At 42.6% G+C, this 27,678-nt stretch overlaps 1 protein-coding gene across 3 annotated transcripts in view; it reads right to left on the reverse strand.

Moving 5' to 3' along the window:
- Window positions 1-8,966, reverse strand: part of DUSP16 (dual specificity phosphatase 16) — a 74,843-nt gene extending 65,877 nt beyond the window's left edge. Inside the window, exon 1 of one of the 3 annotated variants that reach the window (XM_074357949.1) lies at window positions 8,280-8,966. The gene's annotated coding sequence lies outside the window, so the exon portion shown is untranslated. Of the gene's footprint in view, window positions 1-7,182; window positions 7,805-7,852; window positions 7,995-8,279 lie in introns of those variants that run through there. The other 2 variants (XM_074357950.1, XM_074357951.1) reach the window with 2 other exon arrangements.
- Between the last annotated feature and the right edge of the window lie 18,712 nt (window positions 8,967-27,678).

The following is a 27,678-nucleotide window of genomic DNA, read 5'->3' on the forward strand; positions in this document are numbered from 1 at the left end:
TCAGCAAAAGAAATCACAACGATGCCACTTACCAATGAAGCGCTAGCCCCTCCCATTAAATGTTAATACCCAGAAGCTAATACCTCACCTTAAGGATTGTACCTCTGCTTTATAAGCAGACACATCAGTGGACACGGGTGGACTTACTGTTTTGCTTTTATTATTCCAGTATCCACGCCAACTAATCATCGAAGGTCTTCTTTTATGTGAATGCTTGGCAACCAATTTAAGTGCTGCTGAATTACTCCAAGTGTTAAATAACTTTTTGAATTTCATGATTTATCCTGAAACGACCATGTTGGTATCTGCTCTGATGGTGCAGAAGCAGTGGAGGGCTACACGGCCAGCACCTTAGCAGGGGTCCAGGCCAGAGTACAAACTGCACTGGTAATAATTACATTCTTCCCCGCGTATCAATCATTTTTAAAAAGTCAGTTTCACTTAACAATGTCAGTAATAAAACAACACAAGTTATTAACTTTATTAGATCTCACTTTTGAGAACATGGTCGTTTTAATAATATGGGTGATGAAATGGGAGGTGCACAAGAAGCACTTCTCTGTACTTAATACGGTGGCTGCTTTGAGGAAAATCACTTATGCAATGACTTGAGTTGTGAGCTAAACTACACTTTTTCCATGAAATCCCATTTTTGCCAAAAGAATGACAGGCAGACAACTTATAGTTATTTAGATGTAGGTGCTTGGCAGACATTTTCTCTAAAATAAACAAAGTGAGCCTGACTTCAAGGAAAAAACTGACAGTATCTGCTGCTGATGATAAAATCTGAGCTTCCAAGAAAAAAATTAGAATTTTGGAAAACTTGAACTGGACACCAAAATCTTGATTGCATCCCAATTCTTAAAGACTTTTTGGATGAGATTTATGGTCGTGTTAATGAATGTCATTTGTTAAATCATTTTATACACGATTGTATATTTATGAAATATATGAAAATGAAATCACATATAAATCATTTTATATATGTATATGTATAAAATGATTTGTGTAACCTAATGTGTCAACATTTGAAAGATTTGCAGAATTCAGAAAACCATTTATTTTTCAAAAGACCAATGTACGATGTTATAAAATCACACACAGATCAAAGGTCCATCCACAGTGCAAGATGGACCAGTAGATTTGTAAGTTGCAGAGTACAAAAAAATCATTACTATCGTGTCAGATTCAACAATGCAACTAAGCCTTAAGAATCTACCACTTGCTGAGTTTCATTATATCCTATAATATTCACAATTACATGAAAAAGACATAAAAATACTACACCCTTTTTCAACTACGAATCTGTATATAGCCCGTTTTCTTTCATATACTCCAAACAAAACAACGAATCACAACAGACTGAATATAAAAGCAGTTACGAAAATCCAGCTGTCCTCCAGTAAGCAATGCGTTAGAGAGCGGGGCCAAAGATCAAACCATCTCACACACCTCACTGTATTTTTTGTTCTGGAATAGTTTTTTCATAAAGATAAGTTATTTACATTAACTCTTAATGAGTCTGTTGTTTTTAAATGAATAAATATTTTAAATGTTTCTCAGTTTTAATTTCTAATATGTTAAATGCTGACAGATATAGTCCACATAAGAGATCTTGGGGGCCTCGATAATTTTTCAGAATGCAAAAGTGTCCTGACACCAAAATGTTTGAAAACCTCTGGTTTTTAATACCACAAACAAGAGTGCTTCTAAGTATACAGATATAAGAGGAGGGGCACCTGAAAATGAGTCAGAGGATCTCCACTCAGTTCTACCACCACTTCTTAACTTGCTTTGGGATTTGGATAAATTACTTAGTCTCTCTAAGGTCTTAGTTTCCTCATCTATAAAATGGGTAACTCATGTCCTGTTCTGAGGATAAAAGACAAAATATGTGAAAACGATGTATAAACTACAGGTATATGATTATTACAAGATCTCAAAGTTAGGAGTTTTAATCTTGTGACCACATTTCTACAACATTCTCCCTCTTCTTAAAAATTTGTTACTAAAAGCAGAACTTACAGAAAATGCAAATTAGAAATTTTTGATTAGCCATTTAGCTCAAATGTCCAATCGATTTTATTGTAGTAAATGTCTTAATTTTACTGTACTAAATTTCTTTCCCTACAGTTATACTGGTAATGCAGATTTTAACGAATTATTGTGGATATTTCCAAATACACACAAAAGTACAGGAAACAGTAACAAACCCCAATGTACCCTCAACAATTATCAAAAATTTACCAATATTGTTTTATTTCTCATTTGTCTGTATTTGCACTTATCCTGAAGGTTTTTTAAAAACAAATATTAGGCATCATTTCATTTTGCTTATAAATGCTTCCATATGTATCTTTCACAGATGAGAATTTTTTTAACATAACCACGATACCATTAATATAGATAAAAATTTTATGGTTATAATTCTCAAATATCATCTAACATACACTCCATGTTCTGATTTCCTGAGTGTCTCTAAAAAAAGAGTCTTTGTTACTTTTTAGTTGGTTTATATCATCAAAATATCATTCTTACCAGTTCATTTTCAAGTGAATACAAGATTTTTACCTAAAGCTAGGAAGGAAGAGGAAACAATACCATGTTTTATATATGGTATTATTTCTACATGTTCAGGTCGGCCACAGGCCAGGCAGGCTGGAGCTCAGGTCAGGGTCCAGCTTCTAGAGGGAGGGTACCCCCAAAAAAGCCAGATGCCCAAGGCTGGAGGGGAACCCCTGCAGGTTTCAACTCAAAGCTCAAAAAACAGTGCTCTAAGCTAGAGACAGAATGGAATCACAATCAAAAGCAACAGTTTGTGAGAATGCAATTTACACAGCAAACATTTGTCAAAAGCCAACTCTACCAGGCACTATCCTAGAAAATGAGTTGTGTTTTTTTTAAATTATACAGCAAAACAAGAAGCAGCATATATTTCTCTACAGGTGACTTTCTCCGTTAATTTTAAGGGCGAGAATGAAGATATTTAATATTATTTACCTTGCCATAGACCATTACAATTTACAGTGCATCTTTATAAACTGCAGTTTGGCCTACCCCTATCCCAGACATTAACACAAACCTGAATTCTACTGTCCTTCCCAAGTATTTTTGACAAGTACACGCTACACTAGCTTTTATTACACACATTACAGATCTCTAGCATTTACGCCTACAATTATTTTCTAAATGGACTATTTAGTTTAGAAGGAAATCAAGGGAAAGCTAAAGAATCTCCCACCTCCTCTGAAAATTGTTTCCTCTTTCAGAGGCTTGTCCCAAGTATGTCAGAATGTATTGTAGATGAAAACTGGTTACGTGCATAGAGAAAAATTTTCAAGAGATGTAGTTCTATAGGCCCTCACACTTAATACAAATCCATTCTGGAATCTTTTACCTCAATTTCACCTATACATTTTTCTAAGTTTAAAACTTCAAAAAAAAAAGTGGAGAAGGAGAGAACACATTTCTTCAAGAATGCTTAAGAAGTACTTCCTAAATGTGTCCAAAAACATGAAATAGTCACTAAGAAATTTTTAGCAGATACTGTAAAGGACATCTCAACAACAACAAAAACTGGCAGTTGGATAACTACACTGAGAATCCAGACTTCCCTGTTTCAGAACCGACACTTTTGCATCAGGTTCCTACAATTTGTAGAGAAACAGTAAAAATCCTAAGTTTAAGATAGCATTCTGAGTAAGACCACTAACTCCCCTGCCAATCTGTAAGGAGACATCATTAAGTCCCCAGAGCACAAGGTAGCCCCGCTGGACACTCTGATTCCTGCACCACGTGGACAGGATCTGAAGGGATGTCACCTTTTACCCGCTTCCTTACACTTTCGATACATCTTTCATTTTGTGTGCTTTCATGTGAGGCACCATCCAAACAGATGGTCCTCGGAGTTTAGCTTCACTCTGTACCACTGCTGTGACAACCGTACCTAACGGAGAATGGAACCTAAGGACACAGCCCGATCCATCACAACTCTAAGTAAACTGTAAACAATGGCACAAACCTCACTGAAAAAAACATGAAGTTCTTAGCAAACAGCAGCAAAAGAATCATATATAAATTGTGAACAAGGAGATAAAAACTCAAAGTTCGCATGCTTCAATCTACAAAATACTATGTAGGCTTCTTTTTAAAAGCTGGTTAAAGATGAAGTTAATGTGTAGACTGCTATTCAAATCGGTATGGATGGCAAATAAATATTAAAAAGTTAAATCACTAACAGTCTTCATCAGGATATCACAGGCAAAATAGGTTATTCACAGAATAAGTGGGACTGTAACTCGCACCTATAACTTCCTAGACCCCAGTCACTATCTTCACAAGACATGACAACCTGACATCAGATTTTCCATGTAGTGTTTACTTGTTTATTGTCCTTCTGTCTTCTGCTACTAGAATGCAAATTCCAAAAAGGCAAAACCCTCATCTTATTTTCCACTGTATGCCCAGGTGGAGAACAGGGTCTAGTACATAGAGGCTCCAAATAAATTTGCTCAATGAAAAGATGGATGAATGGCCTCTCCATTTGACCTCCCCTACTTCCTTTCCTCCATATACATGTTAAGCATCCTTCCAGGCCAAGGTCAAATTCTATTATCTCTATGAAGATTACCTCCCCAAATCCTCCAATCTCTTCCTCCTTCAATACCAAGAATGTGGCACTTCCCAGCTGTCTGATAATTGTTTCTCTTTGCACATGTAAATGGCTCCCTTAAAATTCTTATAATCCTCATTATGTTGCGGACCCCTGTCCCTCACTTTTGGTAGCCACCTCAGGACCTGTAAATAGTATACTATTAATAAATGTTCTGCTTGACTGATTCATACCTACAGTTAATCCAGCAATCAATTGAGTTAATAGTTTCAACTTTTCATAACCTTTCACTTCCTTTCCAATAACGCGACTGAAATTGCAGTGGGTCCCTCTTCCTTTTAAATTTACCTTTGGCAATTTCAAGTTTTACTTTTTTATATACAGAATTATAACTTATGCTCATTTTATCCTTTATCCACCCCCATCCCTCAAGATTTTTATATGTAATTAAAAAAAATCTTGCAACTTTTCAACTTTGCAGCTATAATGAGGTATTTAACCCCAATCCAGAGGGAGAAGTTTCATCACTCTCTTCTTATTGCTAAGGTATTGGAGGTTATTTTTCCTTTTTATGCCTTTTTCCTTTCATGTCAAGATATATCCCAATTCCTTCTTTACTGATCATAGCCCTGGCAAATTTTTATTATGTCTTTGTACCTGTCCTTGGTAATCTGACTTAGATCCTTCTTTTTGAGCAAATCCTGTTTCCTCCAGTCATTTATTTGATTAAATTTCAAACTCCATTTCTCAGTCAGTTTGCATACGGGACTGGCCTCTCCTTAAGGCCTGAGCCTGCTTATTCAAATCTGGCCAATCTTTATGAACCTCATCCCTTCATAAAGGGACCAAGGGTCATCTGGGACAAATGAAATGTACAACAATATCAGATTATCCTCAACACAAGAAAATCAGAAAAAACTTAACATCTGGCTTTGGAATATAGCATATGTGGCTTTAGGCAAGATTTACTTTCTTAATTATGTTTTTGCTTAAGCCATCATTAGTAACATTTTCTTTTATGATGGTAGGTATCTGTCTCAATTTTAAATTTTGATGCAGTTAATTTTTTTTAAACAAGTCAATCAAGTATCAACTGCGGTTTTTCCTATGAAGCCCTTTTAACTAGCTTTTCAATCTGTTGAAAATTGTCATAAAATCTGGTTTCTGTTTCCCTTGATTTATTCCCTCCGTTCTTGGGCTTCTGATCCAAATCAGCTTACCCTGTATTAGTCCACTGCTTTAATTTAAAGTACCATTTGCTTGAGAAACACAAAGCATTTTAAAAACATTAAACATCCAGTGAAATTTTTAGTCCAAATAACACAAGATAGAAAACTCTGCTTTTTTTTGGATACTCCAGGAAAAGTTGGGTTTCTAAGATAAATTACGCTGGTTAATTCCATCCAATTATATTTAGTATGCTATTATGATTGGTTGAAGAATAGAAAAACATTAATATTGGACAGCTATGTAAATCAGCTTCATCAACATATAATCCCAGGGGCCCGAAAACTCGATGGAATTAAATTCCCAACACAGGCGTCTATAGGAAAGAGCATTAAGCAAACTCACACATCAGCCCTGGCCTTTCTCCTGACCGCAGCCTAAACTCTAACCATCTCACACTAGATCTCAGACTCACTTCAACAAGTAGTTTCTACTGTGTAAGAGAAAGAAAAAGAACTGGGTTAACAGGATCTTCTCTTCTGCCCCCCTTTCAGTTACTCCCATTAAGCTTTTGGCCAAAGAGATCCTTCATCCTCAGTTTCACATGACTATTTTCACTTTACAGGTATTCAATTATTGTACATCCAAATGCAGGTTTATAGTGCTTGAACCTGCTTTTCCCCCCATGTTATTTATTCATTATATTACCAGTAGAATTAAGAATTAAGAATAAACTCGTTTTTAATTTTCCCCCCAAGTGGAACTGCAGTAAGTGCAAATTATTGTACCTAAATACCAACTTCTTGGCTGGGATCTTTTAGCCCAAGTTTTTACATAAAATGTTAAATGTTAAACCCCCTCCCCAATTTTTTTTTTAACAACAAGCTTTCACACAGTCCTCAAACTCAGTAAATCCCACAACTTTATTAAAAAAAACAAAAACAAAAACAGCCTTTCACAGTGCCTAGTCATATTTTGACTAAACTGCTTATACCAAGCCACAAATTCTTAATTTTTTAATTTACCTTCTCCAGTCAGCTGCCTTCACCAAATACAGATTTCCACAAGTCTCAATTAACTACAGCCTCCCAAGCTGTTTGTCCACCCATACACATGATTGTCAAGGAAAAGTAAATAATTCACAAGTGACTAACTCAATTGGTAAGAATTCTTTCCTTCTTTTAAAAATTTACCTTACCTTCAAAAATCTCTTTTCTTGATGGAGTTCGGAATAGTATAAATCTTTTGAGGAAACAGTTGTCACCTTTGTGCACTCAAAAGATGACTGGCTTAAAGAGGCATTTTCCTGACAGTCTAAGTTCCCCAAATACTAGACATAAGGTCTTTCAAAGATGGTAAATTTCACACACACACACACCCAGAAAGAAAGGAAAGAAAAGTACCTGGTCATTTTCTAAACAGGTTTGATAGGTTTGGTTCCCTTGTAAGAGCAGAGTATTTACTTATAATCTTTTAAAGCAGAAGTGGCAGCCAGAGCACTGGGTAAATAACTTCAGAGTTTTAAAAACCCTGCATCTTAACTCACTTCCCCTTGATTCAAGGGGACGGCACTGCAAACCCCACGGCAAATGAGATTATGTAACAGGTTTTTCCTCAGCACTTTACTCATCACAGGCTGGTTGGAGGTGTGCTTTCTCCAAACGACTCGAAGCACCTGGGACTAAACTCTTTGCAGCTGACGTCTGATAAACTTCTTTAGGATTTTGCAGTACCCATTCATTTTAAGACCTACTTATATTTCCTCAAGTTAATTACCCAGTTGTCGCTGCTGCTGTTGTTTTAAGAAAATAAACCCAGCAGCACCTGAAAACTTCAGTTTTGCACCAGTATTTTCCTCCCTGGAGTCTCATGGCGTGAAACCACACAGGATACACCGACCCTCGGTGGTCTCCCTGGGCTTTTTCCTTTCTCACGTTTTACGGCTGGTGTAAATAAAGCAGTTCCCGGCGCACCAGGCCCCCCGGCCCCCGGTCTCGGGGGTCTCAGGATGAAAACTGAGTTGGTTTGGTAAAAAAGCAGCCCCGTCACCACCCAGGTGGCCCCGCTGCTTACACCAAAGGCGAAGCGGGGATAATGGGAACCGTCAGGCCGGGGCCCCACTTGGCAGGCGTGTTGTGTAACAGTCGCGCCTGTAAGTGAGCAGCTTCGCCCGTGAAGGGACCGCGTCCCGCGGCGGCGGCGGCGGCGGCTCCTGGAGGCGGAACTCGGCAGCTCGGCAGCCCGGCCCGCTCGGCCCGAGCCCCCGCGCCGGCCGCCGCCCCCTCCCCGCGCGGGCCGGCCCCCCGCCGGGCCTCCCCCCGCCCCCGCTTCCCACGCGCGCGCCGCTCCGGGCCGCGGTCGCCCCTACCCCGCCCGCCGACCGGGGCCCGGCCGCCGGGAGGGCAGCGCCGGCGGGGCGCGCAGCGGAGCGTCCATGCTGCCGGCGCGGCGGGCGCCCGGCCCCGCGCCCTCCCGCCCCACCGTCCGCGCGACCACTTACTCTGGGGGCCGCCGACCTCCCGGCTGCCTCCGGGGAGGGGGGAAACGAAAGTTGTCACGGCGTCTCCCCGCGGGGCCCCCTCGCCTCCGGGACCTGCGAGGCGCCGCGGCGGAGCCGGGAGGGCGGCCGCGCTCCCGCTCGCGTCCGTCCCGTCGCGCTCTCCTCCTCCTCTTCTTTTCACTATATTATCTTCTCCTGCTCCGAGGGGCGGGTGGGGGCGGGAAGGCTTAGGGAGCGAGGAGACGTTTGCAACTTTTCTTCACTCTTTCTCTTCCACCCCCCCACCCCCGATCAGCCCTGAAAAAAGTCTGTTGAAAGGGGCGAGGAACCTGGGGAGGTGGAGGTGGGGGGCGGAGGGGGGAGGGAGAGGTGATGAGAGTCGTTTGAAAACTGATGAGAGCCCCCCCAAACCGGGATACCCAGAAAGAGGGGGAAAGGCGGGGGTGTGTGGGGGGTTGGGGGGAAAGAGAAAGAGTCGCTGGTCAGGAAACTTCAAGCGCGGATGAGGTCATTGGTTTAAAAATAAAGAGATGGCGTCACTTGAAACCAATCCCAGTGAATGAACTCAGCGGAGCCCCGGGGAAAGGAGGAGACAGGCGAGGGCAGGGCGGTGGGCGCCGGGCGGGGCTGCGCGCCCGCCCGAGCCCGGAGCGCGACTCGGCGCCTGGTCGCGGCCGCTCGGGGAGGGGTCGGGTCACGTTCCGTTCCGGGGCTCGGCGGCTCCGGGGCAGGTTCCGCGGGCGCCGCTGGGAGGAGCCGGGCGGCCCGGGGAGGCGGCCCCGCGGCCTCCTCCTTCCGCGCCCGCGCGCCGGCCATCCCCGGGGCCCCCGATCCCCGACCCCCGGGCCGGGCCGCGCGCCTTTAGCGCTGCGCCCCAACAGGTATTTCAGGGTCCCCTCGCCCTCCCAGCGAGGCGCAGAGCGTTTTCCTCCTGCTTGGGCTGTTTCCAGCTGCCTCCCCAGCGCGAAGAAACGCAAACAATGATTTGAGAGAATTACAATCGCTCTTTAAAAAGTGACGAATCCAAAATGCAGGGCACAGCTGTCTCTTAGGAAAAAGAAGTTGCAGGTACTTTTGGAAAAATCGCACTCAGGTGGTCAGGCACTCAGCTCTCTCTGGATTTGTCCTTGAAAGCCCCACCTGAACGCTCCTAACATTCATTAATTTACTTTGCTTCTATTTACTTGTTATTTCTATTATAAGTGTAGTGAGTATGAGCAACCTAAAACGCTCTGTAAAAGTGTGCTCTACATCGGGCAGCACAGAATCATCTTTAAATCAGACCACAGGTTCACCGCTTCTTGAGAGGTGCTAGACCCTATGGATTTAACTTCCCATGCTTTGTGCGTTTTTCATTTGGATTAATTAAAATAGCTTTGTATTGAAACTACATTACACACTTTGGGAAACTGGAGACCTGAGGTGGTGACAAACCAGGACTTGGAATCACTGAATAGGACAATCGGTGCTTTATTCTAGTGTTCTTTGAGCATTTGAGCATGAAGCTGCTTCTACTGAGAAGTACTCACGTGGATACCACATAACAAAGATGTGATTAATGACGGAAAAGCACACTGCGAGTGGACTGCTCCATGAGCCAGAATCTGTGCATAGGAATAGTCTAGCTCCTAAAATATTCCATTTGCAATGTAATGGATTTGGGACATTGGTCCCTAAAGGCATCTTTGTTGGGGAATGTCCGGTTGGATATTGCTTTTTTTTTTAATTGGCAAAAGAATTGTGAAGTAGGTCGGGGGGGTAATTTAGAAAAATTAAACATCTTCATACTCCTTTTATGTCTTTAAATCCTGCAGATAAAGTGCATTCGTTATTATAATTTTATTAGGGTTAGTATTAGGATAAACCCCTGGGAACTTCCAGCCCATCTTTTAGAGGAGGAAAAGGAGCCCATCGGGAGATGGGAGAGCGCCGAACACTTCAGGCAGTAAACGAAGCCTGAAGGCCATAGATGCAAAGTCGATGTTCGGCCTCTGCCTTTGACCTCTTAAAGACTGTTCAGAGAGGAAGCAATCTCTCCCGCTCGCCCTGTCCTCTGGTGGCCGGAAGGTGTTACTGCAGCTCCAATGGGATTACTACCTGTGCTCTCCAGGTAAACCTCTATAAATCCACTAACCAGAGACCTGCTGTTTTTCCAGCAGTTTCAAAGGCGTAGTTGGACAGGATCTGCATCTCCAGTCTGCTTAGTTGGAGGAGTTGGGATTTGGAGGAAGGCAGGAAAAGAGAGAATCTTTGTCCTAGAGGTGGAGAGCATGGATCTTGCCTGGATGAAAGACATGGCAAGAATTTATGGAGTACTCTTTATACGCTGCAGCCCCAGTCGCCTTACTCTGACACATCTTGAAACCTGTCTCTCCTTTCTTTATTTATACAATTAAATTGGAGTGCCGTTCTTGTGTGTGGTGCTGTGATCGCTATTACCCAGCCTCCTAGTGTGTATCATCTAACTAGGGAAACATGACATCTATTAAAACTAATTAAAAACTAAATTAATGATTGAGTAGCATACAATATTGTTTAAGAGTTCAGTGGAAGTACGGAGATTCCTTAAAAAAACTAAAAATAGAGTTACCATGTGATCTAGCAATCCCACTCTTGGGCATATATCCAGACAGAATTCTAATTTGGAAAGATACCTGCACCCCAATGTTCACAGCAGCACTACTTACAATAGCCAAACCATGGAAGCAACCTAAGTGTCCATCCACAGATGACTGGATAAAGATGTGGTGTATACACACACACACACACACACACACACACACACACACACACACACACACACACAATGAGATACTACTCAGCCACAAAAAGAATGAAATAATGCCATTTGCAGCAACACGGATGGACCTAGAGATTATCATACTAAGTAAGTCAGAAAGAGAAAGAAAAATACCACATGATATCACTTATATGTGGAATCTTTTAAAAAATGACATAAATGAACTTATTTACAAAACAGAAACAGACTCATGGACACAGAAGACAAACTTATGATTATGGTTGGGGGGAAGGGGACAGGGAAGGATAAATTAGGAGTTTTGGATTAGCAGATACAAACTACTATATATAAAATAGATAATCAACAAGTTCCTAGGGTATAGTACAGGGAACTATATTCAATATCTTGTAATAAACTATAATGGGATAGAATATTAAAAAATATATAAATATATAGCTGAAACACTATGCTGTCACCAGAAACTAACACAACATTATAAATCAACAATACTTCAATTAAAAAAAAAAAGAGCCCAGTGGAGAAAAGCAGCGATGTAAGCTGAGGTTGTCAGGGAAGGCATCATCTGAAGAGCCTTGACCTCATCCTCAGAGGACAGTTAAGTTTAGTTTGGGATAAAGAGGGCTCAGTGGAAGGACTCTTCTAGAGGGAAAATGGCAGAAGCAAAGACCTGGAGAGGGAATGAGTAAGGGGTATTTAGGTGAGGGATGGGTAGACCCTTCGAATAGTAGTAGAGATTGCTGTGTAGCAGTTAAGAATTAGGCTAAATTTAGAGGCACATTACAGAGGCACATGAATATTAGGATAAATAGCTTGTTACTAGTCCAGCAAGTAAACATTGAAAAGTTGACTTCACTAAGGAGTACATTTCTGCATTATGCTGTACACCAGAAATTGACACAACGTTGTAAACTGACTATACTTCAATAAAATATATATATATAAATAAAAAAATAATATATATATAAAGAGTACATCTCTCCTTGTTCTGCTAAACGAGCTTCTATATATGCTAACAACAAACAGGAACAAATTTAAGACATTACCATTTACAATTTCTCCAAAGAATATGAAACATTTAGGTTTAAATCTAACAAACCATGAATGAGATCTGTATGCTGAAAATTATAAAATGCTGATGAAAGAAATTTTAAAAGACCTAAATAATTGGAGTGACTTACTATATTCATGGATTGGAGGACCCAATATGGTAAGTATGTCAGTTTTTCCCAAAGTGATTTATAGATTTAACACAATTCCTATCAGCATCCCAGCAAGGTTTTTTTTGGGTAGGCGTAGGCAAGCTTAACCTAAAACTGCTTCCAGCATGTTTAAAGGGATGAGTGAGTGCTGGATTCCCCAAAGGGAGGCAAAGAGCTTATGTACTCAGGACACCAGCAAAGCAGGAGCTCCAGGGTCTTAACAATCAGCTAATCCAGAAAGGAGTTCTTTTTGTTTCAGTACACGGAAGTGTATGGTTGAGCATTTGTTTTGGGTTGGAGTTAACATGAGGAAGGAGCACATTTTTTAGCTGGAATTTGAGATCGAGGAGGAGTACCATCATCTTTAGTGCTTAGATGCTCTCAAGGTTTTAATCTGTCCCTGGCTCTGGGAATATAGTTATAAATAAGAGAGGCAAGGCCCCTTCCCTCATGGAACTAACACTCTAGTGGGGAGAGAAGACAAAAACAACAGGCAGGGCTGTGACAGGATCAACTCTACAGGGGAAAAACTGGGGGTTGCGATAGTGCATGATTGAAGGAGGGGGTGAAGGTGGTCGGGGGAAGCATTCGTGAGGAGGGGGACGTTTGAACTGAGGCCTGAAGGATGGTAACTAAGGACATGGTCTGGGCAGAGGCAACAGGTCACTCTGAGACTGTTCAGCAGAAACAAGGTCACTTGTAGGGAGCCGGTGTGTTCTCAGAGCAAAAGGGACGCCCCTGGGGCTCAAAAGTGCAAAACTTCACCTTTAAAAGTACAACAATAGCAGACAGGAACCAGACTCTGCAGGACTTTGTCATGCATGGTAAGGCGTTTACATTCTACTCTGAAAGACGTAAGCAGGTTAGCACATGACCTGGTTTATGAAGAAGGTATTTGCAAATAAGCATAGTAATTTAGTTTTTGAAAAGAGAGTTTTAATAATATTCTATAAATATTTATTTAATTTAGCAGCTCCCTTTTCCAATGGGAAAGGAAGCATTTTTGATAATTTTGTCTCCAGGGATCCCTTTGATGTCCCCAAATCAAATGTTCTTTGCCTAAATTCATGGATTCCTAGGGAGTACATGGGTGGGCTTCAGAGGGTCTAGGAACCCCCCCAAATTTTGTGCATATATGCTTCCGTGTGTTTTTCTGTGAGTGAGTCCCTGGCTTTCAACAGATTTTCAAAGGATCTTATCAACCCACACACGAAACGAGTAAGACCTACTTTACCTGTAAGTCTCGGCTGTGTTTTTTGGATGGTAATTGCTGCTTTTGTCCCAGGGCCCAAGGCAATGTACAAACGAATCGGCAGTTCTAGGAAGGAAGCAAATTCTGCTGCAAAGAGGTGACACGATGTTGGAAGAAAGCGCTATTTGTGGTAGAGGAGGGAATTTTCCAAAAGTTTGCCTCTGAAGGAAGCTCCTGGAAGAAAATTGTACCTGTGTGCTATGAAAGCTAGAAGATACCTAAGACATTACCTAGTACTACCCCCCTCACTTTACATATAAGAAAGCGAAGGTCCAGAGAGGGTAAGTGACTTGCCCAAGAATGCACAGCTAGTTAAGTTAAACTGGGATTAGAAGCATGTCTCTCATCTTTCAGCCCAGTGCTCTGTGCTCCTCTCTGGAGGGTTTACAAATAAATTGGACCAAGTATACTGCTTAAAAGTCTAATGGGAATCAAGTGTTCAATTTCATTCAATTAAATCAAACAAATACATGCTCATTCTTAAGGAAATGGAACGAAGGAAGTGAAGGGCTTCAAAAAACATATAATCCCAGCTATGAGAGATGAAAAACCTCAATGTCAAATTAAGACGGGCAACCAAGAGAGACTAAATAGCAACAACCCTGTAATCAGTGTATATCTGATCTTCGTGTTGCAAATACGTAAACAGACATAATAAGTTACAAAAACTAGTTGATTTTTTCCACTTATCAATTTGGCAAAGAATTTGAAAATAAACTAGTATCACCATGTTAAGTCAAATACAGAAACAATCATTTATTTTGTACATGGTATGTACTGGGTGTTTAACTCTCGTAACAACTCAGAGTTAGGTCCTATCGCTATCTTTCCTATCTGCAGTGGAGGAAATTGAGGCTGAGACAGGTTAAGGAGTTGGATCAGAGACACAGAGTTAAGAAATCGCAAGTTAGAATTCAGCCCAAGTTTCCTCCCAGGAGGTTCTGTTGAGAAGATAAAGAAAATTCTACTGCAAGCAATGCCGCTGTCTTAGAATGCACGTCTGTGATTGCTGGTCAGACTCACTCAGACATGTGCTCCAGGAGCTGGGAAAAATGAGAGCTGTCTCAGCTGGGGCAAAACAGTCAGCTGTCAGCCCGAGCCCTGCCACACTGGTTACGTGACTTGAGGGAAACTTAGTTTCCTCATCTGCAAAATGCAGGCCATTAATGCCAACTGGCCAGAGCTATCGTGAGGTTTCAGTGAATATCAAGTAAAGCACCAAATATAGGGAAAATTCCACATGGTAAATACTCACTACATACTGATTCCTTCCTTGTTAGGAAAGGCTGTATGCAGATCAGACTTATGTCTTGAACAATAGATTAAAGGGATATTAAAACAGAAGGGGAAGCTCATTCCAGAAAGGGAAAACACACAGTTGGAGACACAGCAGGGAATAAGTATTTAAAATAGTTTAACTGAAGCAGAACACTTGTATTCAACAGTATATAATAAGCCTGGAAAGCATTTTGGGGCCAGATTACACAGGATCTCAGCCAAAAAAATTAGCTTTCATATTATAAGTAGCAGGGAATGATCAATGATTTGGTTCCTTTTTAAGAAATTATGCTTTATTGGCCCTATTTTCTATTATAAAGCAATACATGTCCATCACTGAAAGTCTGTAAATTACAGAAAAGTGTAAAGAGAATATAAATCACCTTATTCGATGGTTACCCTTGGGAGAGAGAGACAAGTTTTTTATTGTTATATCCTTTGGTGGTATTTTGATTCAGTTTTTCTTTTAACATGTACAATTGTTGTTTTACTACTAGTAATGAAGTTTATAAATATATGGAAACTCTGAGCCGATTTACTTAGCTTTTTATGCAAAGATTTACCTCGAAAAAATGGAATTGCGTATTTGGAATGGTCAGATGACCAGTGAGAGCTCCCCAGTGCTGCAACAAATGAAGTCTGAGATACACATTTATAGGGTACAGTGTTTGCTTATCTTTATTATGTCTCTGGCCCTATAATTGCAAACTATAGTTGTAACAGTTTTTCATTTTAATTTTAATTTCTCAAAACTAAAATATTGCCACCATCACACTGTCCAAGGATAACCTTTGGGGACCTTTGGATGCATCTTCGCCAGTTTAAAGGTTTGAATTCGGAAATGGATGGGATGAAACTGAGATTTGGGGTGGCTTAGTCTGATCAAAGCATAATCAAAAGGGGACCATAGAACAAGAGAGACCACATTGGGCTACAACTCAAGCATAAGTCAAAAAGAGCCAGGACTGATACAGTGACAATGGTCATGGAAAGAAGGCAGCAAGTGCAAGGCATGGTACAGAGGGAGGCTTGAGAGCACTTGATGATTCATGAGCTATGGAGGATGAAGGAGGTGAGTAATTCAAGAAGATGCTAAGGTGTCACTTTCGGCAACTTACATAAGCTTCAATTTCCTCATCTATAAAATGGGGTTAATAATTGTACCTTCCTCCCAGGGTTGTTGGGAGGATCCAATGGATGACCTCTAAAATGCATAGCACAATAACTGGAATGTATTCCCAGTAAGTGTTAGCTGTTATGGTTTTTACAGCTGTTGAATCTAGATGACTGGATTAATAACGAAATTCTTAAAAGAAATAGCAAAGTCAGGGTGGAGGTCTGATTGAGGTTGGGGAGCTTGGGTTGAGCTATAACTTAGACATGTCAGATCTAAGTTTCTGGTGGACAGTGAACTAAAAATGTTCAGCAAGAAGCCACCACTGGCCAGTGATGTTTTTGACAATAGGTACATTCAAGGAAGTCTCCACATTCATAAGAAGCTGACATATGGAGACTGGATGCCCACTGCAAAGTATTTTCTGCACCCCTTCCCACAACCTCCATTCATTAGAGAAATTACCTTTAATGAGCAATCTCTACAAGGACTGACTTCCTGGCTGAACAGCTCTCCAGGCAGAACAGATATCAAAGTGGTGAAGCACCTAGATTTTGGAACCAAATCTGTGACCCTCAACTTCCTATTATCTGACTTAAGAAAAATTTACTCTCTAAGCTTCAGTTTTCTTGTTTACGAATGGAATAATAAAAATTTCCACCTCAGAGGGTTGATGGGTGGATTAAATGGAAATATTAAGTGAAACCCCTTATAAATTATAAGATGTGCGGTAAATACCAAGTGTGGCTCTTAATCCTGTCTCTCCTGGAGGTTGGTGCCAAACGTGAGAAGCACTCTCTACTCACTGCTGATCCCTTTGCCCCTGGACATTGGTCTTCAGCCTCTCCCTTTGTCTCAGTCCCTTTGGGAATTTGTTGCTGTGGTTGTGTGAAATCCCAGAATGCCAGGCAGCACCTCTGGGGCGAGATGGCCTGTCAGCCTTTGTCTGGGGAGACTGTCTGTGTTAGTCTTCTATTGCTGCTGTAAGCAAATTACCATAAACTTAGTGGCTGTAAACAACACAAATTTATAATCTTATAGTTCTGGAATTCTAAAATGGGTGTCCCTGGGCTAAAGTCAGGGTGCCTCTGGAGACTCTAGGGGAAAACGCATTTCCTTGTTTCCAGCTTCTAGAGGTGCCTGCGTTCCCTGGCTCCTGGGCCCTTCCTCCACCCTCAAGACCAGCAACAGTGGGTTGAGTTCTTCTCATGTCACCAAGTCTCTCTCTGGTTCTCCTCTGCCCCTTCTTCCCCTATTGAGGACCCTTGTGATTACACTGGGCCCATCTGGATAACTCAGAATAACCCCCTCTCTGTTAAATCTGCTAATTAGCAGCCGTAATCCACCCCCACCCGGAGTCACGTAGCCTAAGGTTCACAGGTTCTGAGGATTAGAACAAGGACTTTGAGGGACCAATATTCTCCCTGCAAAGGGAACTTCAGAGAGGTTTGCCCCTGCTTTGTCCTCTGCCTTATAGGACCGAAACGATTCACCAAATAATGGCCTGCCCATCACAGTCTGAGAACGTCATAGTCACAATTAGGAAGTGTTTCACACGAAGACTTTTTCTTCTGGTCTAATCCTGATTCTGCACGTACTTAAGGGTATATTTGCAGCCCAACACAATGAGTATTAGCTACCTAACATTTTTCAAAGAAAGCATGATCCTGGGGAATTTTCTCCAGCATGGGAAAGAAAGGTTTATCATCAACCAACCATTAATTTGTACAAATGATACAAATGTCCATTTCATTTCTGAGAGTAAAGCTCCCCACAGGTCCCCCATGATCTTTACCAATACATTGAAAAAAATTTTGGGCGGGGGGTGGGGGGAGGTAATTTGGTTTATTTATTTATTTATTTTTTAAGTGGCAGTGCGGGGATTGAACCCAGGACCTCCTGCATGCTAAGCACGCATTCTGCCACTGAGCTGTCCCCTCCCCTCCCCTCCCCTCCCCTCCCCTCCCCTCCCATTTACTAATACATTTTTTAATTTCTTTAAAAGAATGTCAACAGCACTGTTTTCATTTTAGCTCCAATTGATGATTAATGGACAGCAGAGTGTGTCTTAAGAAAGACAGGTGAAAAATATCAAGTTGCAAAGCAAAGCCTGTAAATATATCAGAGAGTGGAATTTTTCATTTAAAGGGCTATAAGGCCATCAGAACTATTTCAGGAGTCCCAGGAGTTCAAACACTGTGGTTGGAAGTGGGTAAAACCTCAGTACCTTTGAATTTTCACTCTGAAATGCAGTATGCCTGTCTTTTAAGTTATTTTTATCTCTGAAGCATCAAAATGAGCTCAAAATTAATTGGCCCCTCAAATAAATAAATACGCCCAAATCCCCAGTGAAAGTAATTTTTAAACATTTTAATCATTGATCTTAATTTTCTAGTGGGTGGGAGGCTAGCCTTAGTATGTAATTTAAAGAATATTTAGCTTGAAAAACAGGAGAGGCGAGCACTAAATTGTTTTCTGACTTTGGGCAGGACATTCTGGATAAGGAGAGGAGAGAGGGACCACCAGTACTGAGCATCTCTTATGGCCACACTGCATTTACATACATTATCTCACTTAATTCTCATCCTGACCCCAGTAGGTAGGTAGTAGGAAATGGAGGCCCCAAGATGTGAAGAGACCCTCCCACAATCACACAGCTGAAGAGTGGCCGCGTTGGGATTCGAGTCCCATTCTCCCTGACCCCAAAGCCTATCTGTCCTCTCTCCACCATCCACGCCTGCTCTTCCCTGAGCCCCAAGTTTCCTTACCTACAAAAGAAAGGAGTTGAATCAGACAAGCTCTGAGGCCCCTCACAGCTCTCACTGGATGGTCTTCATGGTGGGGAGGGGAAAGGGCAACTGGGGAGGGGTCTCAGGACTGGGTGGAGCATCTTTCTCTCCTAAGTTGGGCAGCACTGGGACCGTGTTTCCCACCTGTTCTGTCTGGACTCCCTGACCTACGGAAGGAGGCGGCGGCTGACCACCACACAAACGATGTTGGGGACTCCCAACACCTGCCAGGTTAGAATAGAGACAGGTCCTTTAATTCTCCTCTGTGGAGCCACTTTTTATGAATTTGCGTTTTCAAAAGCAAATCCATCAACACTTACTGTTGAGAATCTCACTGTGCCCAACACTGAGTTCAACTGTATGGAGAGGCTCCCTCCAGGACAGCAGAAATGTGTAAGAGATAGTCTGTATTCTCAGGGAACTCACAACGAACACAAAAAGCAACTTCTAGAAGACAATATGTATCACCGGGACTGAGCTGTGTAGTCTAGACAGTGCGTCCTGCACGAGTCCGGAGACGGGGGAGGCAGTGTGGCTGCAGAGCGCAGAGAAGGCTTCGTGAGAACTGGGGCAAAGACAATGTTCTTAACCTTGCCTCCTAGACTAGACTTTCCTGGCCTTCTCTCTCATTGTGACATCCTGGTATGAACCTTTCACACAGTTCAAAGATTCTGAGGCCACAGTGATGTCCTTCATATCACGTCATCTGAATGCCGTTTCATTCATCTTTATTGGTACATCTGGGAGGGGTCACACCCCAACGGTATGCAAACGCCGTCACAGAGCCTTGCTTCAAGCCACGGGAGGTTTCATGCAAAACCAGTTTCTCAATAGGGCAAATGTTGTGCAAAGATGTAAGAGGCTTGAGAAACTGGTTAAAGGCAAAACCTGTCGCAGCAAGAGCCAGATGTGAGTGGGGACATTTTCCCGTCTGTGTCAGCCGTGCTCTGTCTCCAGCCCCTCACCTGCGAAGGCCCTGGGCTTTAGCATTTCTCCAGGGCTTTGGCCCAGAGGCCAGAGGCCCTGGCCCCACCCGGTAGGACCCCCTTTGCCCCACCTCCCATCATCTGCCCACCCTTGTGCGCCACTCTGTTGATAAGAGACTCCTGGTCTGAAAAGCTGTTTCAGAGTTCCAGATCCTTCCTCACCCTCAGACAACTAAGTATGTGTCCCTTTCACCAAATTTCACCCTCAATATAATCTGGAAATGCATCTCATCTCAAGCAATACTCTAAATTGATAAGGGTGTCTTGTAAATTAAATACTCACTGTATTTACTGTGTTTTCTGAAACAATGCTAGACGGAGGAGGATTTTCCAAACTAGCTGAAGACGTAACACAAATACACAGGAAAAAGCATCTTAGCGTATCAGACGCTAAACGCGGTTCAGAAGAGTGAGAAATCAGTAAGTACCAAAGTAAGAAGGGAAAAATTTCATGGAGGCCGGGTTTAGGATGGACCTTAAAGAATGAGAAGAATTTCGATGGGCCGGGGAGACAAATGATGACAATCTAGAAAAGAGATATACCATCACCAAAGGCAAGAAAAGTAGAAGATATGTTCGTGGAAAGCCAAGGTAGTCAGCCTGTCTGGAGGAAGAATGGCACAAGAATGTGCATAGCAAGAATTAGTGGGAAGTGAGGTCATATGGATAAGATGGATTCAGCCACACACACAAACACGTAGTAAGTGCTGACTGGTGTCATGCACTCTGCTGGGTCTCCTGCACATAATAATAGCTTGTTCCCACCAGAGCTGACATTGTGCCTGGCTCTGTGGTAAGCGCTTTCTGTGAATTATCTCATTTTATTGTCACGACAGACCTATGAGGTACCCACTGCTCATATCACCATTTTACAGATGAAAAAGTTGAAGCCCAGAGAAGTTGAGGAACTTACTCCAGGTCACACAGTGACTGAGCAAAAAAGCCTGGATTTGAGCCAAGGGAGTCCACTCAAATGTGGTTTCTGAGCACAAGGCTAACCTGCCTCCACCCACGTGACCTCATTAAATTCTCGTAAAATTCTCTATGACACAGGCACTGTTATCCCCACTTTGCAAATGGGGATCCAAGGCTCCAGGAGTCAATGAATTCCTCCAGGTGGTTCTGCTGAGGACAGAGCTGGGATTTGCCAGCAGGTCTAATCCCAGGTCCATCAAACTTTCCATTACAGTATAGCTGCCTGGCAGAACGACTGTCTAGAACAGGAGCAAGTTAGGGGAAATTTAACAGCCTGATAAGGGCAAGAAGCCCACTAGAGAGGAAGAGGGGAGAGCTCCAGGGTTTTGAACAGGCGTGACTTAACTAATGAAGGTAAGTTTGGCTTCGGCCTGGCACAGGGCAAGACTGGACAGGAGGGCTAGATGATACTAGAGGTCTCAATGACCTAGAAATGGGCATGGGAGGGGGGAGGAGGGAAGGACCGAAACAACGATCAATATTTGGAAGAAAATTTGATTGTTCTTGGGGACTGACTGGCTGAGGGCAATGAAAGGAGATTAGATCAAAGAGGATTTTGGTTCTTGTCTAAATGACTTAGACTACTGACAGGGACTGAGAAGTTATAGGAGCAGCTGGTTTGTGGCAAAAAAAAAAAAAAAAAAAAAATGAAGGTTGTTTCCGGCTATGTTGCAATCTGCTTGGCAGAACACTGAGGGTCAATTCCGGAGGAAAGGACCAGTGGGCAGTCAGGGACATGGGACGGGAGTTCCGGGGGAGGGCAGAAGCGGAGCATCACAGCTGACACAGGAGCTACGCTGGACCCCGAAGGGGCGGACGCGTCACGTCCCAGGGAGAAGAGGCTTTTCATAGTCAGAATAAGCCTGGAGTCCGCAGAGAACAAACATGCAGCAGAACAAAAGGAAACGGGCCCAAGGGCAAGCCACAGGTCTGGGCAAGTTCTCAGGGCCAAGACCAAGACAAAAATTAAAGGAACATGGCAGCAAATGAGAGCTCACCTGTATTAAGGAGAAATGACCACTGAATAGCTTCCTGTCAGGTACAGGGTGTTTGGGGTGCTTCCCCACAGCCGGAGCCGAACACACCTTAACCAGTGACACCCTGCAGTCTGACCCTGCAGAACAGTCAGGAGCTTTGGTAGCAGAGAAGACACAGTCTACATCAGCATAGGGAGAGAACTGAAGTCACTGAAAGAGGCCTCTCCGTTGAATTGACATTTTAAAATGTACATTTTTAAATGGTTACAATGGTAAATTTTAGGTTGTGTGTATTGCACCAGAATAAAAAAGTCAGGTCTCTCCCCTGAAAATACAGATGTCTGCGGATCCCACAAAAATCTCCAAAAGCCCGTCTAATTCAGCATCTCCCAGACTTACCCCTTTTTGTCCAAGGTTTTGCTTTCCTTGCCCAAGCTGGCAGCTATGCTGCTGAGGGGATGAAAAGAACTGCGCAGCCAGGGGTGCTGCAGCCACCCGTTCCCGGGTCCCTTCGGATCTGGAAAGAGAATGGGGTAGTCAGCTGTGGTCCACGTGCAGGGGAGACTCCTCTTCTGGCCTTTCTGCTACTTCTCTTTTTGTAGAACATCGAGAACATGATCCATTGGCCATCCCCTCACTCTCTGTGGCCTCTCCTGCCCAACAGAATGAAGACAGTGAGACATGGAGCAACTCAACCAATACCTAGGAGGGACTTACCTGAGGCAGGAACCGGGGAGCCCTGGGACTTCAGTTCTTGCTTACTGCCCTTCAGACACTTCGGTGCTAGGGTCCTTCTGACTGGCTTCACGGAGCTCAGCTCCAGGCCTGTACACAACTCCTTCGCTGCTTAGTATATGACCTGGTCCTCGGTCAGGGGTCCTGTGTGAACCAGGGCACCCTGCAAGGACTCCCACACTCTTGAAAGTAGCAAGGTGGGGTTCCTCCTCGTTTTACAAGTGAGGAAACAGGGGCCCAGGGTTGTCGAGTGGCTCGCCTGAGGGCGTACACCTGGTTAACTGCAGAACAAGAAGGAGATGCAGGTCTTTTGATCCACTCTCTAAATCTCTTTTAGCTAGACAAAGAGATCCTAGCTGAAATATTTGGAATTCTATTTTTATTAAAGCTTTGCTTTCCCCATGATTGTTCTCTTTTACTGCCCTTTTCTAAAAAAAAAAAACGTTTAAAATGCTTGCAAATGCTTGAGGAGGGGTTCCAGAAGAGACTGGGAGCCGCAGTGATGGGGGAGTAAGCTCACCCGTGCCCACAAAACCATCACAGGCTGCCCGCTACGCTGGGATCCATGCCCTCCCTCAGCCCAGAGGCAGTGGAGCCTAGTGAGGGGCTTGTGTACCAGGGCTCTCTAGCCCCTTCTGTCTCGTTCCCATGTTGACCTTGATCTCATGTCTGAAATCCTTGATTACCAATGTCAGTAAGCAACTAGTCGGCTTGGGAGGGGCCCTCCAAGGCTATGGCAAGACAGATGAATGACAGCACAGCTCATCAGAAACATATTTATCAGGCAAACTTCAGGAAAAACGGGTTGCTCAAGTTTGTCACCTCAAGAGAAATAGTTTTGTGCAAAGCTTGACCTGGTACAAAACAGATGGACACAGGTTTTTTCCATCGTCACGTGCGATTCAGGCGGTGTCTGTGGGTCACATCAGCACACCAAGAGACTTTCCCCCACTGCAGAGCATTCGAGCCGTAAAGTTAACCAGGGAAATGGGGTATCTGTTTTCACCAAGCCTGTGTATCTTTTCTATGGTCATTTCCTGAAAATGCAGGAAGTTTAGAATTTAAAAGTCATAGAATACAGTCTCACAAAAAATAGTAGAGCTGTATGGGACTCGGAAATATCTCCCCCAGGCCCTAACTTTGTAGATGAGGAAACTGAGGTTTCCCATGATCAGGATATTTGTACTTTCAACCACACAGCCTGAGACTGACCACACCCATTTCTTTACAAGCCAAAATTGCACTGTGGGCTCCAGGGAGCTGCCGGGTCACCTAAAAACCACGGAATTTTTCACCTAAAACACTATTCAGCTAGATTTTTTCCTTATCCCAGGTTTAGAGGACAAATTTCCTAAAATTTTGTTCAAGCGTTTACATTTTCCTTTCTGTTCCACTTGGCCAGTTTTAACTCCGTATTCCAGTCTACACTTTGAATTTTGGTTCTGTCTTAAGGTTTGTAAGTGTGTCTGGGAACGCGGAGGATCCTGTGTGAAGACACACTTCACATTATGATTGCTAGCTCATAGTTAATAGCTAAATTCTTCTAAATAAAACTCTATCAAAATCACCACCCTTTAAACCCCAGTCAAGGAGTCTTTTTTTAATGTCCATTTTGATGGATCATCTTATAGTTTGTCTTCCTTTACCCATGAAAGCTAGATGGGTTAAGAAAGTGGGAAGAAAGAAAGGAAGGATTTCCTCATCTCTTTTGTACTCAAAAGGATATCTGCTGTACACAAAAGGAGAATTAATTTGAGGGAAGTACTTGTGATTATTCTATGTATTGTAAGTAGCCAGAAATCTAAGAATCACCCCTGATTTCTTCCTCTCCTTCATCCCCTGTATCTAATAAGAATGGCTAACATTTATCGGGTACTTACTAGGGGCCAGATACTGTGCTAAGTACTTCATCAGCCTGACTAATTTAATCCCCACACTTATGATCTTACAGATGAGAAGACTGGCACTTTCAAGAGATTCAATTATTTGCTGGAACTCACGTATCCAGGAATGGTGGGGCCAGACTCACACCCAGGTTGTTGTGAATCCAGAGCCCAAAAGCTTACCCACCATAAGTTTAGTCCAGGCTCTCTGGGAGAGTCATCAGAACTTGATGTGGGTCTGACCCTTATGGATCATGGAAGGAAGGTTGGAAGCCTGGTTGAGTGGAAGAATCTCACACTGCAGTGCAGTTCTAGGAAAGTTCAGCAAAGTAGATGGAACATCTTGGAGCTTAAGCTGCCCATCGGAGAAGTTCCACCTTTCCCAGGATGGTCCTGCCTTTGTATCCTGTCCACACCCAGTCATAATGCAGCCCATGGGAAGCATGCCCTAAGCACAAAGCAGTGCTGGATTTCAGGCAGGAGCTGGGGTTATTAGTTAACTGTGATCCTTTCTGGGAGGTACATTTTTGTCACAGCCATGTTATATCTAATGCTGTCTTTTAGCAAATCTGCTGATTTTGTCTTCAACAGCTGTCTCTACCTATGGCTCTAATTCAAGCCTCTGTCGTCATTCATCTAGACAATTCCAATAGCACTTTAACTTATTTCCCTACTTGCAGTTTCAATACCCTTAAAACAATTTCCTGCAACACTACCAGGATGATCTTCCCAATCCGTAAGTCCAGCTATGTCATAATCCAGTTTGAGAAGCCAGGTGGAATCTTCTTTTTGTCAATTTTAGAATAGGTATGATGCTCCCCTAGCATATGAATGACAACAGTCTCACCAGCCTTCACTAATTAGGCTAATTTCATAATTGCCTTGTCGGGGAGGGTATAGCTCACTGGTAGAGTGCATGTCTAGCATGCATGAGGTCCTGGGTTCAATCCCCAGTACCTCCTCTAAAAATATATAAACCTAATTACCTCCCCCACAAACAAACCAACTAACAAAAATTGCCTTGTATTCTTTTTGGTAAGGTCATCACTATGATATTTACATATGAGACTATCCCAGTTACCATATTCCATTCATCTGCTTAAAAACCCTTCAAACATTTGTAAGATAAAACCCAAGCTTCTGGTCATGGTACACCAGGACCCCCAGGACTTGGCCACCCCTTACTTCTCCAGCATCATCCATGCCACTCCTTACTTGGCATTTAATACTGCAAAAACGCAGTACTGAGTTACTTGTAGCTCCCACTATACTGTATCACACCCCATGCCTTTGTCATCCTCTCCCCTCTACCTGGAACGCTGTTTTCTCTTCTCCTCTCCCTTTTGTGCCTGTTTGAATCTCATTCTAGATTTGGCTCAGCTGCCAGCTCCTTGGGGAGGCTTTCCATGACTCATGCACAGCCCAACTCAAAGATCATTTAGTCCCATCTCTAGTCCAATTCAGGAAGTCTTTCTAAAGCATTCAGGCAGAAGGTCATCAAAGGAAGTGCCCATGACTTCACCAGGTAACCAGCTCCGGGCTGTCCTATGGTTACATAAACCAGTCAAAGCCACTTCTTATTCTGTTTCATGAGAGAGTCTATCAGTTCCTGTTTCCCAGGTTTTCTGTGGATGGTGGTTAAAAGAGTACCCATCTGAAGCTTCAAGATGAATGGAGAATTAGAAGTTAGGAGCCTAAATGAGAGATTCTCTTGGCAGGTCCTATAGAGGTGATGTCTAGCTTTGAACTTTCAGATCTTGTCGTGGAGAGGGGGTGGTGGTGGAAATGATGACGGGGAAGGATAGAACTTGCCAACAAGTCATCGGTCATTTCCTTCTGATTGTAATTTCTGAACTTTCTGGCTTTGCATTTCTGAACCTTCTGCCTGTGATTCACAGATGTTTCAAGAGACCTTCAGAGTGCCTATGGACTTCAAGGAGGGAGAGGCATGGGTGAGGGAGGATACAGCCTATGGTAAACCATGTCAGGGTTATAATTCGGTCACTGTGACTACAGTTACTAAGATTCCAAATATCTCCTTAATACTTTTGGTCAATCTCTCTTTTCCAGGACTGAAAAGTTAGATCTCTAATTAAATACATAGATGAGAGATACCCAGTATAGAGGGAAAAATAGTAAAGGCTGATTCTGGGACCCTGCACTTACTGGTGTTATGGGAGGAGAGGCAAGATGAACTTGGGCTTTTTTGTCCACACTCCAGCACAGGCCTAGTGTTCTCAGTTTGCAATAGGCACTGCCTGTTTTTGTGTGTTTTAAAAGTTTCAGGACAGTGACTGAATTGATACTGGGACATTGTCAAGTAGTTTTCAGCCAAAAGTTTATTTTGGGGAAGCACAAGAAGGAATTGTAGCACATGAACAAATCAGAAAAAACAGATATGAATCAATGCTGTTTACATTGCAAATGTTAGAAGTAAAAACAACAATAAAAAATCATACTGGCTATTAAGAATCATTCAATTATCTTAACAGCCATTGTTACTGTATACAAACAGAGCATATAATTACATTTTTAATTGGCACTTGAGTATAGGTCCTGTGGAAATAGAACAATGAGAACAGAGTGACAAAAGGAAATTAGTTCTGTTAGCTTTAAAGTCCTTTTACTTTATTTTATTTTTTAAAAGACTTAATTTTTCTAGGGAAGTTTTAGGTTTACAACTTGAGAGGGAGGCACAGAGAATTCCCATGTCCCTGCCGCACACATGCATAGACTCCCCCGTTACCATCATCACTCACCTCACTGGAACGGTACCTTTTTTTAACCAGGGATGAACCTACATCAACACATCATAATCACTCAACATCCACATTTTACCCTAGGGTTCACTCTCGTGTAGCCCCAAGAGTGAACCCTAGGTTCACTGAACAAAGTCTGAACAAAGGTATAATGAGATACATCCATCATTATATCACGCAGAGCATTTTCACTGCCTTAAAGCTGTAACATTTTTAATTTTTTTACATGCATTCTAAAGCTACAGTAACTAGTAGTAGAGTGCTGGAACAGGCAGATCAGTGGAAAAAGGTAGACAGTCCAGCTATGGACCCAAGTGCAAACAAAATAACTTTATGATAAAAGAAGCATTCCAAATCAGTAGGAAAAATATTTAATAATCAGTGTTGTGAAAATGGTTAGTCTTTTAGAAAAAAAATAAAGTAGAGCTGTATTCTTCTCTGCACATCAAAAATAAATCCCAGGTTGGGGGGAGGGTATAGTTCAAGCGGTAGAGCACATGCTTAGCATGCACAAGATCCTGTGCACAAGGTCCTGGGTTCAATCCCCAGTACCTCCTCTAAAAATAAATAAATAAATAAACCTAATTACCTCTCCCTGCCTAAAAAATAATTAATTAATTAAAAAAAGAAAAATATATTTAAGAATGAATCACAAATACATAAATAACTTTTTTAAATCCCAGATGGACAG

The sequence above is a fragment of the Camelus bactrianus genome, chromosome 34 (genome assembly GCF_048773025.1).
Source record: "Camelus bactrianus isolate YW-2024 breed Bactrian camel chromosome 34, ASM4877302v1, whole genome shotgun sequence".
NCBI classification, from domain to species: domain Eukaryota; kingdom Metazoa; phylum Chordata; class Mammalia; order Artiodactyla; family Camelidae; genus Camelus; species Camelus bactrianus.